Here is a 16,592-nt window from a genome sequence, read left to right as displayed (position 1 = left end):
TGGTAGCATTACGTTGACCAGAAGATTAGATCAGATGCCAACAGCCACAGATCGAATCTTGAAGTAGGAATCTTGCTACAAAAGTAAATGTACTATTTATGCAGTAGATAATAATCGAATCTTTTCTAAGCCTATGTTCACTGAGCGCGGCAGTTCAAATTTTCCGTGCATAGGCAATTATTGATGTACTGCTAACGACGTATTTTACGGCCGGGCTGGAACAGCTGGACAAAAAATATATACAGTTTTCATTCTAACTTTCAATGAAAATCAGTTGAGGAATCATTTTAAATTTTCCAAGTTGTATGTCTAACTGAAGCCAAATTAGGTACTTTGAACTTACGTAAGAGGAAAGCTAATTTATAACGTTTCCGTCCTACCATATCTTAAATACAAATTCAAACTTTAATCAAAGAAAATGTTGTTTCCCCCTTCTATTTAGAGAAACGTTGTAGGTTTATTAGTTATTTACAGATGAGTTACAATTATAATTTTTAAAAGTGGCTGTAGAAGTAGCTGTAAGTGATACGGATACTTGAGATGTATAATGTCTATATCTGTAGCTGAGTCATTGTTCCTGGGAAGTAAGTGTAACTATAAATTAATTATTTTCAAAAAGTAACTTTCCCAACTCTAGGAGACGCCAATAAAACGATAAACTCTAACTCTATGGAGCGCTTGGAATTGCTGTAGGAAAGCCTACGTCTTCTAGTAACTTCAGAGGCTATTCAACTTCTGAAAGTCAGCACACTGACATTTCATCTGAAGTAGCTAGAAATGTTGCTTCCTGCAGTATTAAATAAAATCCGCCTTCGGTGACAAAATGTTTATTCCTGAACAATACATTTCAAATCATCTTCAGGCGCTTTTTACAATTCTTACATCAGCTGTTCGTCATGTTACAAAAGTTTTCTTAAATCACCATATTTATCTTGTTGCTTGATACATCAGTTTAAAAACTGTTCTCAAAGTGGAACGTACACTTATTGTGAAAATTTACAGTGGTACTTCGTCAATTTTTAATCGCATCACACTTGTAGTTGAAATATATAGACATTTATAGTTAATGGTTATCACTGGAAGAAAACATGTCACGGATGATGAAATCTTTGTAACAGCTCTTTGGTAAAAGTATGGCCGGCCGTTGTGACCGAGCGGTTCTAGGCGCTTCAGTCCGGAACCGCGCAACTGCTACGGTCGCAGGTACGAATCCTGCCTCGGGCATGAATGTGTGTGATGTCCTTAGGTTAGTTATGTTTAAGTAGTTCTAAGTTCTAAGAGACTGATGACCTTAGATGTTAAGTCCCATAATGCTCAGAGCCATTTGAACCATATGAAGTAAGAGTATGGCCAGAAGAACGAAAAGAAAAGAGGAAAATGGTGGTATCTCATTCTCTGAATCACGCTATTATGGCCAGATCGCATTTTTAGGCAGCAGTCATGGAACTTGAGAAAAATGATCTTTCTTCATGTTGTCGCTGCGTCGATAAAGTCATTGGTTTAAAAATTACAGCCAAACAAAATCTCTTTAAAACCATTCTATTACTATTGTAAGCCCTTACAACGAATTTCTTCTATCCCTTAAGCCGAAATTGTCTTGAACCTTTAGCACATATTAGGGTGTGGCTGACGTAATATTACGGCGCAAGCGTGAAACAGAATGTGCAGCGGAAGTAAAATTACGTCACGCCAGGCATGATTTTCCACGGTGTCAAAGGTATATTTACGGCTCTCACAAACGTCTGTCAGGTCTGCAGGCTTCGTAGCTTCTGTTAGATGATGGTAGCAGTATCACTGGGGAAAGAGTCATTGTTTTTGAAACCTTTGTTATCGTCTCTTGTTTAGTAGACGTTCAGGTTGTGTCTGTTGCGCGTACGTCTGTGTTGATTTTGCGTTCATAACGTGCAGCGACGAAGAGAAATGTCTATAGCAAATGATTTACGTAGTCCTTGAGTCTGCATATGGTGAGAACAATTCTCATTACACGTTTATTGTATTACTTCCATACACTGTGTTGTTATGAAGGACTTCCTGCAAATAAATCAGGAAATTAATCCAAGTATATGATTTCAGTGAGTAATGTTGGACTATGTTTCAATTTGTATCACACTTTACTACACTCCGAAGGCTAAATTTTGCAGTGTGTGTGTGTGTGTGTGTGTGTGTGTGTGTGTGTGTGTGTGTGTGTGTGTGTGTTTTGGGTGTTCCTTTAGATCTAAATTGATTGCGAAAGAAATTTAAAAGGAAGATCACTTGTTTGCTTACCGGGGTATATATATTTGAATACCAGAACTGTTTACCAGGCTTTTCTGTAGTAAATATTACTAAACTGAAGTTTCCTCTGTGGATTCACATTTAACGCTAGCAACGTCAAAAGAGAGATACAGGGTGATTCAAAAAGAATACCACAACTTTAAAAATGTGTATTTAATAAAAGAAACATAATATAACCTTCTGTTATACATCATTACAAAGAGTATTTAAAAAGGTTTTTTTTCACTCAAAAACAAGTTCAGAGATGTTCAATATGGTCCCCTCCAGACACACGAGCAATATCAACCCGATACTCCAACTCGTTCCACACTCTCTGTAGCATATCAGGCGTAACAGTTTGGATAGCTGCTGTTATTTCTCGTTTCAAATCGTCAATGGTGGCTGGGAGAGGTTTAATACACCACCTATCAGGAGGTTTAACACCATACTTCGTTCGAAATGCACGCTGAACAACTGTCGTCGATTCACTCCTGCCGTACTCAATAACACAAAAAGCTTTCTGTTGAGCGGTCGCCATCTTAGCATCAACTGACCCTGACGCCTAGTCAACAGCGCCTCAAGCGAACAAATGTACAACTAAATGAAACTTTATAGCTCCCTTAATTCGCCGACAGATAGTGCTTAGCTCTGCCTTTTGTCGTTGCAGAGTTTTAAATTCCTAAAGTTGTGGTATTCTTTTTGAATCACCCTGTATTTAAAGTAGAAAACCTAACAAATCTAGAAATGTTTTGAAATTCCAGCTACATATTTGTACATGCGAATTAAAACTTCCAGAAGAACACATATTTTAGCCAGTCCACAGGTAATGGCAGCTACGTACAGGGGCAGCGCCCGAAGTGTTAAACGGTACCGTTGCAGAGCCAAATGCCTTTCAAAAAAATCCCCTTTCATCTCTACTTCCTTTCCTTTCTTTCTCTCGTTTTTTCTTCCACTTATACTTTTGCACTTCGTTTACCAGCCACATTTATTTACTAAACAGCAAATAAAGGAAATCGACTACTGCTTCAGATCTTCGATTAGATTATTAGTTCAAACTACGATTTGGCAGTACCATCTGAAAAGAGAGTGGGGAGGAGAAAACAACTAGAGCGCAACAGCGCAGCACCGTAGCACATCTGCTAGCCGGAGTTTACGCAGTAAATTTTAACAGCGCAGCGGACTGCACTCCTAATAGGTACACAGAGGCGCCGGACTGACGTACGACGCGGCAGCAGTGGGACGACGGGATAGCTGCGTCTGCAGTTTGCGCTCGCTTGCTCAGCGGCCCTGCACTAACGTCGCACCAGCAGCTGTTATTGTGCTGAGCTTCTGTAAAGTGGTTGATTCGATAGCGTCTGCCGTTACATTTCATCTCTTGAGCGACAGAAATCAGTCTAAATAGAAATACTACACAGGAGAGTCAAAGAAACTGATATATTTGCCTAACATCGTGTAGCGTCCTCGCGAGTACGCAGAACCGCAACACGACGTGGCATGGACTTGACTAACGTCTGAAGTAGTGCTGGAGAGAACTGACACCATGAATCCTGCAGGGCTGTCCACAAATCCGTAAGAGTACAAGCGGGTGGAGATGTCTTCTGAACAAGACGTTGCAAGGTATCCCAGATACGCTCAATAATGTGTCTGGGAAGTTTGCTGGCCAGCGGAAGTGTTTCAACTCAGAAGATGATGACGAAGTTTGGTTTGTGGGGCGCTCAACTGCGCGGTGCCGGCTGAAGTGGCCGTGCGGTTCTAGGCGCTGCAGTCTGGAACCGCGTGACCGCTACGGTCGCAGGTTCGAATCCTGCCTCGGGCATGGATGTGTGTGATGTCCTTAGGTTAGTTAGGTTTAAGTAGTTCTAAGTTCTAGGGGACTGATGACCTTAGCAGTTGAGTCCCATAGTGCTCAGAGCCATTTGAACCATTTTTGAACTGCGCGGTCATCATCAGCACCCGTACAACTTCCCAATCTTTGCACAGTCCAATTTTAGCCACATTTACGAATAATGATAATGAAATGCTGGGGACAACAAAAATACTCAGTTCCCCGACCAGAGAAAATCCCTACCCTGCCGGGAATCGAACGCTGGACCCCATGATCTAGAGGCAGCAACGCTAGCCTGTAGACCACGACTGCGGACAACTCAGAAGGGTGTTACCGGAGCCACTGTGTAGCAATTCTGGACGTGTTTGGTGCCTCATTGTCCTGCTGGAATTGCCCAAGTTCGTCAGAATGCACAATGGACATTAATGGAAGCAGGTGATCAGAGGATACTCACGTACGTGTCACCTCTCAGAGCCGTATCTAGACGTACCAGGGGTCCCATATCACTCCAACTGCACACACCTCACACCATTACAGAGCTTCCACCAGCTTGAACAGTCCCCTGCTGACACGCAGGGTCTATGGATTCATGAGGTTGTCTCCATATCCGTACACGTCCATCCGCTCGATAAAATCTGAAACGAGACTCATCCGACCAGGCAACATGTTTCTAGTCATCAACAGCCGAATGTCGGTGTTTAGGACCCAGGCGAGGTTCAAAAATGGTTCAAATGGCTCTGAGCACTATGGGACTTAACTTCTGAGGTCATCAGTCGCCTAGAACTTAGAACTAATTAAACCTAACTAACCTAAGGACTGCAAATTAATAACACAGCTTTCACAAAGACAAATGAATTTAATTACCTTGGTACAATAGTAACCTCTGACAACTCCATAAAAATTGAAATAGAATCACGAATTCAGAAGGCTAACAAATGCTACTATAGTCTCTTGACAGTTTTCAAAAGCAAGTTAATTTCTAGGAACACCAAACTACAAGTATACAAATCATTGATTATACCAGTACTCACCTATGGATCTGAAACCTGGACTCTCACAAAAAAAGAGGAAAACAGATTAAGAGTATTTGAACGAAAAATTTTGAGAAAAATATTTGGACCCATAAGAGATAGGATCAGTGATGAATGGAGATTGCTAAATAACAATGAAATTTACAAATTATATAAAGACTCCGATATAGTGGCCAAAATTAAAGCCAAAAGACTGAAATGGATAGGGCATGTCATCAGGGCACCACCAAACAGGACCATCAAGAAAGTGACTGAAGAGATTCCCACCGGAAGACGACCTCTTGGACGCCCACGCATGAGATACTTGGACAATATTCAAGACGATCTCAGAAAACTAGGACATGACAGACAGTGGCAAATTACTTGTAAAGACAGAGCAAAGTGGTTCAACATTGTCCATTCTGCAGCAAAAAGCCTTCATGGATTGTAATGCTTAATAATAATAATAATAATAATAATAACCTAAGGACAGCACACACATCCATTCCCGAGGCAGTATTCGAACCTGCGACCGTAGCGGTCGCTCGGCTCCAGACTGTAGCGCCTAGAACAGCACGGCCACCCCGGCCAGCCCCAGGCGAGGCGTAAAGCTTTGTGTCGTACACTAATCAAGATTACACGAGTGGGCCTTCGGCTCCGAAAGCCCATATCGATGACGTTTCGTTGAATGGTTCGCACCCTGGCACTTGTTGATGGTCCAGCACTGAAATCTTCAGCAATATGCGGAAGGGTTGCACTACTGTCACGAACGATTCTTCTCAGTCGTCGTTGGTTCCGTTCTTGCAGTATCTTTTTCCGGCCGCAACGATGTCGGAGATTTGGTGTTTTACCGGATTCCTGATATTCACGATACTCTTGTGAAATGGTCGTACGGTAAAATCTCCACTTCATCGTTACCTCGGAGATGCTGTGTCCCACCGCTCGTGCTCCGACTAAAACACAATGTTCAAACTCACTTTAATCTTGATTACATGCCACTGTAGCAGGAGTAACCGATCTAACAAAGGTGCCAGAAACTTGTCTTACACTGCCATATCCTGCCTGATTACATGTCTCTGTATTTGAATACGCATGCCTATACCAGTTTCTTAGGCGCTTCAGTGTAGCTGCACATGCAGAGATTCCACAACAGACCATTTCTACAAGAGCTGCAAAAGTACGTGAATCACAAACATATCTAAGGTACGTTTTCCTAACTGCGGTAATTTCCCGCAGAGTGCAGCGTAAAACGCATGCGAGACCGCGCTCCCCACTCGCACAATGCAAAAATGCCAGACCGTTTTTCTAGGATGCGGGCAACGCAACGCTGCTGCGGGCTCTACTTGCAGGGAACGCTTGCGTGCTTCGGGAGGACTACGTCCCGCACGTCGCAACGATTTGCTTGGTTGGAGCAGTGGGGGAAGTCGAACTGACCAGCAGTGACTGTTAGGCTACAGCTGCAGTATTTGTTTCTAGCGCACGGGCAGCAAGGCAGGAGGTAATTCTTTCGATATAATTATTGGGACATTCACCACAATGTCGGCTGACCGCTTCTCTGCCTCAGAGGATGAGCAGCTTATCGAGATGGTATCCGAACATATTAAGTGGAACGTGGCAGACACCGAATTGAAAAAGTAAATGCAAAAGTAGTTAATTTGGGCCGAAATCTGAAGAAAAATGAATGAAACATGTAAGAAGAAATGTGTTCATGTCCGCTGTCCGCTGAGCATATTTGTACTGAGCCTTTAACCGCAGTTATAATGAGTTGGATGTTGCTATTGTGATCAGTACTGCGAACGATGATTAAAATTCCGTCCGTTAAATTAGTCAATCCGCTCCTCACAGCAAATCTCTCATCTTTGGCGTAACAGCCGACAACTACCAAGAATATCATGCTGTGCTAGGGTAGTTCATTAATTTGTGATACGTCTGCATTGTAAGGCAGTGGGAACTAGCCTTCCTCCGCATTGTCGAGCAACTGTTTTATTACTAAAATGTTATATATTTCTTCTTCACGATGTAAGAACATTTGTCTTGACTGCAGTGCGCTTGCCGAGTACTGTTCCCAATAATATACAGTCTTCCTCCTCTTCCCAAACTTCCATGTATTTTCCGAGTGCCAAAATTAACAGGTTTTTAGATCGATCACTGCGCTGCGTGTTTTGCCTTTGTCGCCTCCTCTATTAATGTCGCGCCGCACTGCACCGCGCCTGTAACTGCAAAATGTTCCTCGCAGCGCGCTGGAACTCGCGTCGCGTCATTCAACCACTCAATACAGCTCTCGTCCAGGCGAAACTGTGACACCCAACGACTTCCAAGAGATTGTAAAAATAAATTCAAACCTTTCTGAATTTTCTTTTTTGCTTTGACTCCCTCAGGAAGTGTAAAGGGAAAAATTTTATCGCTTACTACATTTCGGATGTTGGTTTGGTAAAAAAATTCTGCGTCAAACGTGACGTTTTAATTTATTACTTCATTGGTACTGGCTACAGGCCAGAAATTTTTCACACTCTGACATCTACTCCCGTAGCCAACTACAAAGTTATGTTGTTGTACGGCACACACTTTAGGAGATACGCGTGATAAATACTGAGTAGAACAAAAAACAACTTTTCTTAGAAGCTTAAATATTTCTCTGTTTCAATAGCACAAAATTTTCATTACATTAAAAAAGAGGTGTCAGAAGGTAGTTCTCGTATCACTTCATGTACAGTTGTCAAATTAGTAAAAAAAATCACCAGTTTCATTTTTTACGTTTTGACGCGTATCGGCCCGCGCCTAGGAATAGGTTTCATGCAGCGTTCTGCGCCCAGCATCTGACAGCAGAATAAACAACCCTACTGCGCAGCACGCTGCGACAAATTCCCGCATCTAGGAAAACGTAGCTTTACGCAGAGTTGCAGGCTGATCGCCACGATCATAATTTTGTAGGAACAAGTGATTTAGCCAGTGTAAGCTTTCTCGCTTATTTTTGGTACTCAAGAAAAGTGACGTATGCTTTATTGTCATTCAGTATATCATACTTCACTTCTGTATAAAGAATATTTTTCAGATGTTGCCAATAGTTAATATGTTATACCACAAAGTTTCTGAGTAGAAGCAATGTGATCTGATGTTGGTAGTAGCACTGTCGTTGCTGAGCACACTAAGAGAAGCTAATATGTGAATCAGGTGTTGGCCATGCTACCACAGTGTAATATATAAAGTCACGACACCCTAGTGCGAGAATTGTTACCGTTTGACAGCTAGAGCGATGCTAGCGTTCCAAGCAGTGAGAAAGCAGACACATGCGTCGAATGGATAATGTTCGTTTTTAATTATTTTTTTACTTAATTAACGGAATAGCGTTGTGGGTTTCATGCGTTAGTAAGTTACCAAGAGACATGAACTATCGTGAAATACATGTAATAACAGCCGAATCACACTGATTCACTGACATACGCTGCAACTCATTCACAAAGAAATACTTTCTAATATGTCTATAGTTGCAGCTTATTCCACTGAAAGCAAGAGGATATAAACACATTTCACGCATGTGAAGCATATATTTCTTCTGTTGTCCGTTATTATCACAGGCAATTTACCCGGCACTTTTACCTTTTATGGAGTCCAGCGATTCACCCTTTCACACTTCACTGTACTTTGTAATCCAGGAATATTCCTGTAAATGTAATTACTTTTGCTTCAAAAGCGAATGCTTGCCGTTTTGGCCTAAATTTATGTTGGGGAAACAGTTTTGTTGCTTTTGACGAATTATTATCACGTTTTTGTGGTTTTTTCCCCTCAGCTACATGTGTGGTGCCTTGTTTGATACGTTGAAACGTTCCACATTCACTGGTTTGGCTGAAAGTGTAGCGAACAAAACTCTGCTTTGTAGGTTAGGTATACGACGGCTTTCTGTAAAAGGTCTGATCTACTGATGTTTTGTTACCAAAGGAAAACGACAGTGCTCAGTAAATGTCTGTATAATGCAAGAGAATCGTAACAAAACTGACCTATATTGCACGGTTTCTTATCTCCCAGGGTCCTTAGGACACCAAATGTGGTGTAATTCTTTAGTTCTTGTCGATTTTTATGGCTTTACATACACTACCTACTGCAAAAAAAATATGTTACAAATCAATACAAACATTAGTATTCGCACTCATCCTATATAGTATTCAGAAGCGTCGCTTGCTGGCCGGTTGGGGCGTTGCTATCGCTGGAGGTAACAAAAACGAGACGAGTGTCGCGACTTGTGACAGGTTTGGAAATAGCTTGCTAAGCAAAGAGATAAAGTTCTAAAGGATGTTGAATTTCAGAAATATGATTTTGTAAAGATTAATTTGAGAAGTGAAGATTTACAAACACTGTTGTGCTGCACTGCCTGCCTGCGCGTAATTTGTGGTGTGTTTGGAAAACGGAAAGTTGAAGTAGGATTTTTCTTTATCAGTCTGGGTCAGTTTCATTGTTCACACATGATAAAGTGAGGTTACTGGGCACACAGCTTGCACTCAGAACTGTCCCTAACACAAATTTCAATTCACGTCTATAGCTTATTTTCCCCTTCTTAAATCATCACAGTGATATAACGGCTTACACTCCTGCCTAGTAAGCAAGGAGACCTGAGTCCCGGCTGTGCAACAATTTTAATTCACTTCTTCACGTTCTATCATTATTGTAGGTAAAGTTGAGGTTCATATGACTCAAGGAAAATTTAATTATATACGTGTAAACTAACGAATGAGTTTCATTATTCACAGTATAGTTCTTCAAAAAAAAGGTTAGTCTTCTGTCAATCGTTCCGCAAACTTAAACCATACCACTATCTCCTCAGAAAATTTATTTTCTGATTATGTGTGTTGTCACATTGTACTGAGCATAACACAATTGTTTAAAAAGGGAGCATCCTCTGATTAGAATACCTGCATATCCTTGCACTGCACTGTGCAAAGCTTTACTTTTATTTAGCTGATTTGTTGCTCCACTGCATATTTATGATGAGTATGATGATGGAACTTTGTTTGTGAGGGTTCAACTGTGTGGTTATCAGCACCTGTACGAAGTCCTAATCTTTCCACGGTCCAGTCTCGGCCTTTTCCCGAATGATGATGAAATGATGAGGTCAACACACTCAGTCCATGCGTGGAGAAAATCCCCGACTCAGCCAGGAATCCAACACAGGACGCCATGATCCAGAAGAAGCAACGCTAGGCACTGGACCACAAGCTGCAGACACGTATTTATGTTCATCACTGCGAGCAGTATTGAGTTCCCATTGCCACACATAAGCAATGAAAATTTATTAGGGACGGTTACATTACAGTCAACATAATAAGATCGTTTGTAGTTAGTTTCAAAAATGGTTCAAATGGCTCTGAGCGCTATGGTTCAAATGGTTCTGAGCCCTACGGGACTTAACATCTGAGGTCATTAGTTCCCTAGAACTTCGAACTACTTAAACCGCCCGACCGCTACGGTCGCAGGTTCGAATCCTGCCTCGGGCATGGATGTGTGTGATGTCCTTAGGTTAGTTAGGTTTAAGTAGTTCTAACTAACCTAAGGACATCACACACATCCATGCCCGAGGCAGGATTCGAACCTGCGACCGTAGCGGTCGGGCGGTTCCAGACTGAAGCGCCTAGAACATCTGCCACAGCGGCCAGACCTATAGTTAGGTGTTGCATTTCAAAATTAATGTCTGGGTCAGATTAGGTAAAGTTCGTTTTAGATCTCATTTATTATACAGACAGTTTCATTCTCACACTGCAGTCACATTTGCGTGTGTATCATGCAATGATTGGAAATTTCTTTAGTCAGTTTGCGTTCGTAAAATTACAGTGCCATTTCACAGAAACATTTCAGATTACTTATTTCTTTAAAATTCTACCATTTTTGTTCTGTTAGTACTGTGTGTTGAAATTACAAGTCACGTAGTGCGATGTCATGCACTGTAGCAATGTTCACATAATGTCACAGAAGACAATGTCACAGGACAGCCTTTTGTTTATACAGTCTTATATTCTGGTAGAAGTATGTTCGAATACAGCTATACAATTCTACATCTACATCTACATCCATACTCCGCAAGCCACCAGACGGTGTGTGGAGGAGGGTACCTTCAGTACCTCTATCGGTTCTCCCTTCTATTCCAGTCTCGTATTGTTCGTGGAAAGAAGGATTGTCGGTATGCCTCTGTGTGGGCTCTAATCTCTCTGATTTTATCCTCATGGTCTCTTCGCGAGATAGACGTAGGAGGGAGCAATATACTGCTTGACTCTTCGGTGAAGGTATGTTCTCGAAACTTCAACAAAAGCCCGTACCGAGCTACTGAGAGTCTCTCCCGCAGAGTCTTCCAATGGAGTTTATCTATCATCTCCGTAACGCTTTCACGATTACTAAATGATCCTGTAACGAAGCGCGCTGCTCTCCGTTGGATCTTCTCTATCTCTTCTATCAACCCTATCAGGTACGGATCCCACACTGCTGAGCAGTATTCAAGCAGTGGGCGAACAAGCGTACTATAACCTACTTCCTTTGTTTTCGGATTGCATTTTCTTAGGATTCTTCCAATGAATCTCAGTCTGGCATCTGCTTTACCGACGATCAACTTTATATGATCATTCCATTTTAAATCACCCCTAATGCGTACTCCCAGATAATTTATGGAATTAACTGCTTCCATTTGCTGACCTGCTATATTGTAGCTAAATGATAAGGGATCTATCTTTCTATGTATTCGCAGCACACTACAATTGTCTACATTGAGATTCAATTGCCATTCCCTGCACCATGCGCCAATTCGCTGCAAATCCTCCTGAATATCAATACAATTTTCCATTGTTACAACCTCTCGATACACCACAGCATCATCTGCAAAAAGCCTCAGTGAACCTCCGATGTCATCCACAAGGTCATTTGTGTACATTGTGAACACCAACGGTCCTACGACACTCCCCTGCGGCACACCTGAAATCACTCTTACTTCGGAAGACTTCTCTCCATTGAGAATGACATGCTGCGTTCTGTTATCTAGGAACTCTTCAATCCAATAATACAATTGGTCTGATAGCCCATGTGCTCCTACTGTTCATTAAACGACTGTGGGAAACTGTATCGAACGCCTTGCGGAAGTCAAGAAGCACGGCATCTACCTGGGAACCCGTGTCTATGGGCCTCTGAGTCTCGAATAGCGCGAGTTGGGTTTCACACGATCGTCTTTTTCGAAACCCATGCTGATTCCTACAGAGTAGATTTCTAGTTTCCAGAAAAGTCATTATACTCGAACGTAATACGTGTTCCAAAATTGTACGACTGATCGACGTTGGAGATATAGGTCCATTGTTCTGCACATCGTTTTGGCTAGTCGTCTAGTGAGGTAGCGTTTCCGTAATTACATGACTTGCATTCTTCAGGATTACAACAAGCACGTGGAGTTTGTGTTAGGAAACCTGTCTAGTGCAGGTTTAGTTCACAACAAGTAAATATTTTTATACAGGAACGTTACATCAGTCAGATGTGGCAGGTACCAAGAAGTCACCGTACACGACGCCCTTTCCTAGAAGCCATACCTCGATGACATTATCACAAAAAAAACTCACATGAATATTAAAGTGCTTCGGTCGCTAGTTGACACCACCAGCGTTGAGGCAGTGGCGTATAACAACACAGAACAATCAATTAGCAACTCCTCAGGAGGTTTCGCGCATTATTGTCTCCAACTTTGATAAAAGCCTCCATTGTGTATTACCGCAGCCACTTTCGCCTAAAATAGAGATGGGGACCCTCCACGCCCGCACCAACGTGGTGACCAAACCGAAAGTTCTACTGTCACCTCCGTCAACATGTTAGTTATCTAGTAAGTGGATCACAGGATGCTGGGCTGTGATGTTATCCGTGCGTCTGAGGAAGACTACGCATTAACACGGTCCATCAGGTGACAGATAGTGGACGAAACGCGAGTGAGGGTAACGATTTTAAGGGCAGAGGGAAAAAAGTGTCAAGGCTCGTGCCGTGGGAAAAAAAAACCTCTGCGACAGTGGGATGGGTAGTAAGAGCAGTAGTGGCTTACTAGCTGCGATAGTTCATGCAAGGCTGGATTTGTTAGTATGGGTATCATGCATCATTACCGTGGCAAGCGAGCGGCCATGGAGGGGGAAGGGCCGGACTCCCTGTGGCGAGCCCCCGGGTGCAGTCATTCTGCAAGCAAACAGCGGGAAGCCGGGCCGACGTCCTCGCCTCGCTCAAGAAGGGACACGATGTGAAGGGCCCGTCTGACAACGAGAAGCGTGCCGAGAGCTGATGGACACCTGCAGCCATTAGGGCAGAACGCCAAGGACGTATGTGCGAAAGCATCTGTGTTGTTCTGGCCTTGCGGCAGTCATTTTCCCTCCCTTAGACAACAGGGATGTGCCAACAATTCCAGCACCCCACGGGCACAGGGAGGAGCGTGCAAAAAGCGCGGGGAATGGACGCAGGGAGGCGTGTGTAAGTAGCCAGCAGTCTTAAGAAGATATTTTCCTCGACAGTGAGGACATTCCTTGTAAATGACGGACGCCGGCAGATTTTGAGACGGAGCCCAAACATCAGTCCAGGGCTCATGTTGAGAGAGCGGTTATAAAGAAGTGTCGTGTAGCTGCTCTCCCAACAGCCTCGGAAAGCAGGAAAACATCTTAAGAATGTGAAATCGTGAGAAAGATGCCAGTTCACGAGGCACACGCCGGCGCACGACAGATAGAAAATTTCCACCCTGCACGGAGAGGCGTGGTAATGAAACGACGATCTGTCATTGGGCTGCATTGAAAATTTCGTCCGCCAATGACAACGCTGAAAGGAATAACGTTTCGAAGAGGAGCTGAGCTGTGAGACTGATGAGAAGGGAAAAGGGGGAGTCGTGGAGACACCGCGGAAGCGAGAGGGCATGGGTGCTCTGCCACCGATCGCCAACATCCGCCTTTCGACGCCGTGAGAGTAGAGCAACCGACAATGGGCAGACAACGCAGAGATCGTACCCGTCGGGTAGACCGTTCGCCTGGTGCAAGTCTTTCGATTTGACGCCACTGCGGCGACTTGCGCGTCGATGGGGATGAAATGATGATGATGATGATGATGATGATGATGATGATGATGGATTTGGACAACACAACACCCAGTCCCTGAGCGGAGAAAATCTCCGACCCAGCCGGGAATCGAACCCGGGCCCTTCTGATTGAAATTCTGTCGCGCTGACCACTCACCTACCGGGGGCGGACATCGTACCTGGTGCCCGCCGCAAAGCCGCGATTGCTGATGAGGGCAGCCAACCCGTGCAGCACGTCTCCGACGCGACGCGCCACACTAACGCAGCGCCTGCCTAAGACAGCAGCATACGACGAACGATAACGAAGAATGGTGAGACGATTCGTTCCCTACTCCTTCCCCTTAGGAACTGAAGCGTGTCCATGCCCAGTAAAACCGGCCCTGAGATTTATTATTTTATTTCGTTCAAACAGCACGAAAATAATTTTTTTTCATGTTTTGATCATATACGCAATCTTTTACATTCACTCATGAACCCCTTAATTACGAACCATTTGTGCTTGATTTCATTTAATTTCTCGAGTTTACCACATTTTTTGCGCCCAACGTCGGGCGACCTCATGGGTAATGTTCGTGGTATCTGAAGTCACACAATAATTTCCCGAGTTGATCACTACAAAGTTTGGCGCCCAGTGTGGGGAGACCTCATTGATAATGTTCACGGTATCTGATGTCGCCCAAGGCGCGTGGTCCGTCCATGACGGGACCTCGCGGACATCACGACTGACGGCTTCCCAACCGCCGGTGCAGCAGGCGTCTGCAGCCGACCTCACGGCGACGAGTTCATCTCAACCACTGGGTATCCTGACTTCAACGGAGCACTGGTGGCCTGAGGCTCCGAGTGCGATCGGCGGCGCGCATTGTCGGAGAATCCGCACAGCAGTAGCCAGGCGGAGGGATCCGCAGGGCTGAATAGCGACGACGAGGGAGAAATTGGAAACAAAGTTCAATAAATAATTGTAAAACTCCACGCCGTCTCAGTCTTCGGCGCAGCCACTGTGTTTGCTGCTAACAAGTAGCAAACGGCCATAACAAGTACTGCAGAAACCGTAACAAGTGGCCACCTCTCATAAAAGAGGATATAGAATGTAGACTGGCAACGACAAGGAATGAATTTCTGAAGAAGAGAAATTTGTTAATATCGAGTATAGATTTAAGTGTCAAGAAGTCGATTCTGAAAGTATTTGTATGGAGTGTAGCCATGTATGGAAGTGAAACATGGACGATAAATAGTTTGGACAAGAAGAGAATAGAAGCTTTCGAAATGTGGTGCTACAGAAGAATGTTGAAGATTACATGGATAGATCACGTAACTAATGAGGAGGTATTGAATAGAATTGGTGAGAAGAGAAATTTGTGGCACAACTTGACTAGAAGAAGGGATCGGTTGGTAGGACATGTTCTGAGGCATCAAGGGATCACCAATTTAGTACTGGAGAGCAGCGTAGAGGGTAAAAATCGTACAGGGAGACCGAGAAATGAATACAATAAGCAGATTCAGAAGAATGTAGGTTGCAGTCGGTACTGGGAGATGAAGCTTGCACAGGATTGAGTAGCATTGAGAGCTCCTTCAAGCCAGTCTCAGGACTGAAGACCACAACAACATCTGATTTCTAGAGTTCAGTACAATTGGGCGAGGAAGAGAATACATTCTGCAGGTAAGCCATCCCTTCCCTCTATAGGCACCAACAGATGATTAGGTCCCGCAGAGCTACCTAACTGTGGAGTTGCTAACTGCTATACTTCCCCCATTCCCCTAAATAATCCTAGACATTTTCTATGGTAATTAGATCGAGTGATTTAGTGGGTTCGTCGGGGAGCGATAGCGTGGCTGAATGTTGGTCACTCAGGCCTGTGAACATGACCTGTCATCTTGAAGAGTGGAATGTCCACAATATACTCGTCACGAAGCTCTGTCGCTGAGTAAGTTGAAATATTCTGTTTTTGTTCACGATAAGCTGTATAAGTGGGCTCAAGTCCTAGTACGAAAAAAAAAAAAAAAAAAAAAAAAAATAAAAAAAATCACAGAAACAGCTAAGAAATTAGATACAGGGATGAACAACAATACGGAAACAAAAAAAAATTGCAGACGTGTTTCCTACCCCCAATAGGTGTGGTATTCATAACAGCTTTCAGCCTTCGCTGCTGTCACGGGAATGTTATACCATTCTTCCTGCAAGATAGTGGCAAGTTCAGCTGACGATGTTGGAAGTGTATGATCACGCAACCTTGTCTCGAACATAGACCACAAAAGCTCAGTAACACTGGGATCTGGCGATACAGAAAAGCACTGTACGCTCCTAGTGGTATCTGTGCCCTTGTTACAGACTTGAGTGGCGAACGGGTGGAGACATTTATTACCGTGGTGTTTTGAAGCGCTTCGCGGCGAGAGGGATCGCTGGTCTGGGGCATATAGGACAGATACTTCTACTGCACGTCTTGGGAAG

General features: G+C 43.6%; 1 protein-coding gene across 1 annotated transcript in view; it reads right to left on the bottom strand.

Moving 5' to 3' along the window:
- LOC124619856 (dipeptidase 1-like) overlaps nucleotides 1-16,592 on the bottom strand; it is a 539,272-nt gene that overhangs the window by 442,361 nt on the left and 80,319 nt on the right. The window lies entirely within an intron of this gene.

The sequence above is a fragment of the Schistocerca americana genome, chromosome 6, assembly GCF_021461395.2.
Source record: "Schistocerca americana isolate TAMUIC-IGC-003095 chromosome 6, iqSchAmer2.1, whole genome shotgun sequence".
In the NCBI taxonomy this organism is placed as follows: Eukaryota; Metazoa; Arthropoda; class Insecta; order Orthoptera; family Acrididae; genus Schistocerca; species Schistocerca americana.
The sequence above is the reverse complement of the archived record's forward strand: the minus strand, read 5'-3'. Positions and strand labels throughout refer to the sequence as shown.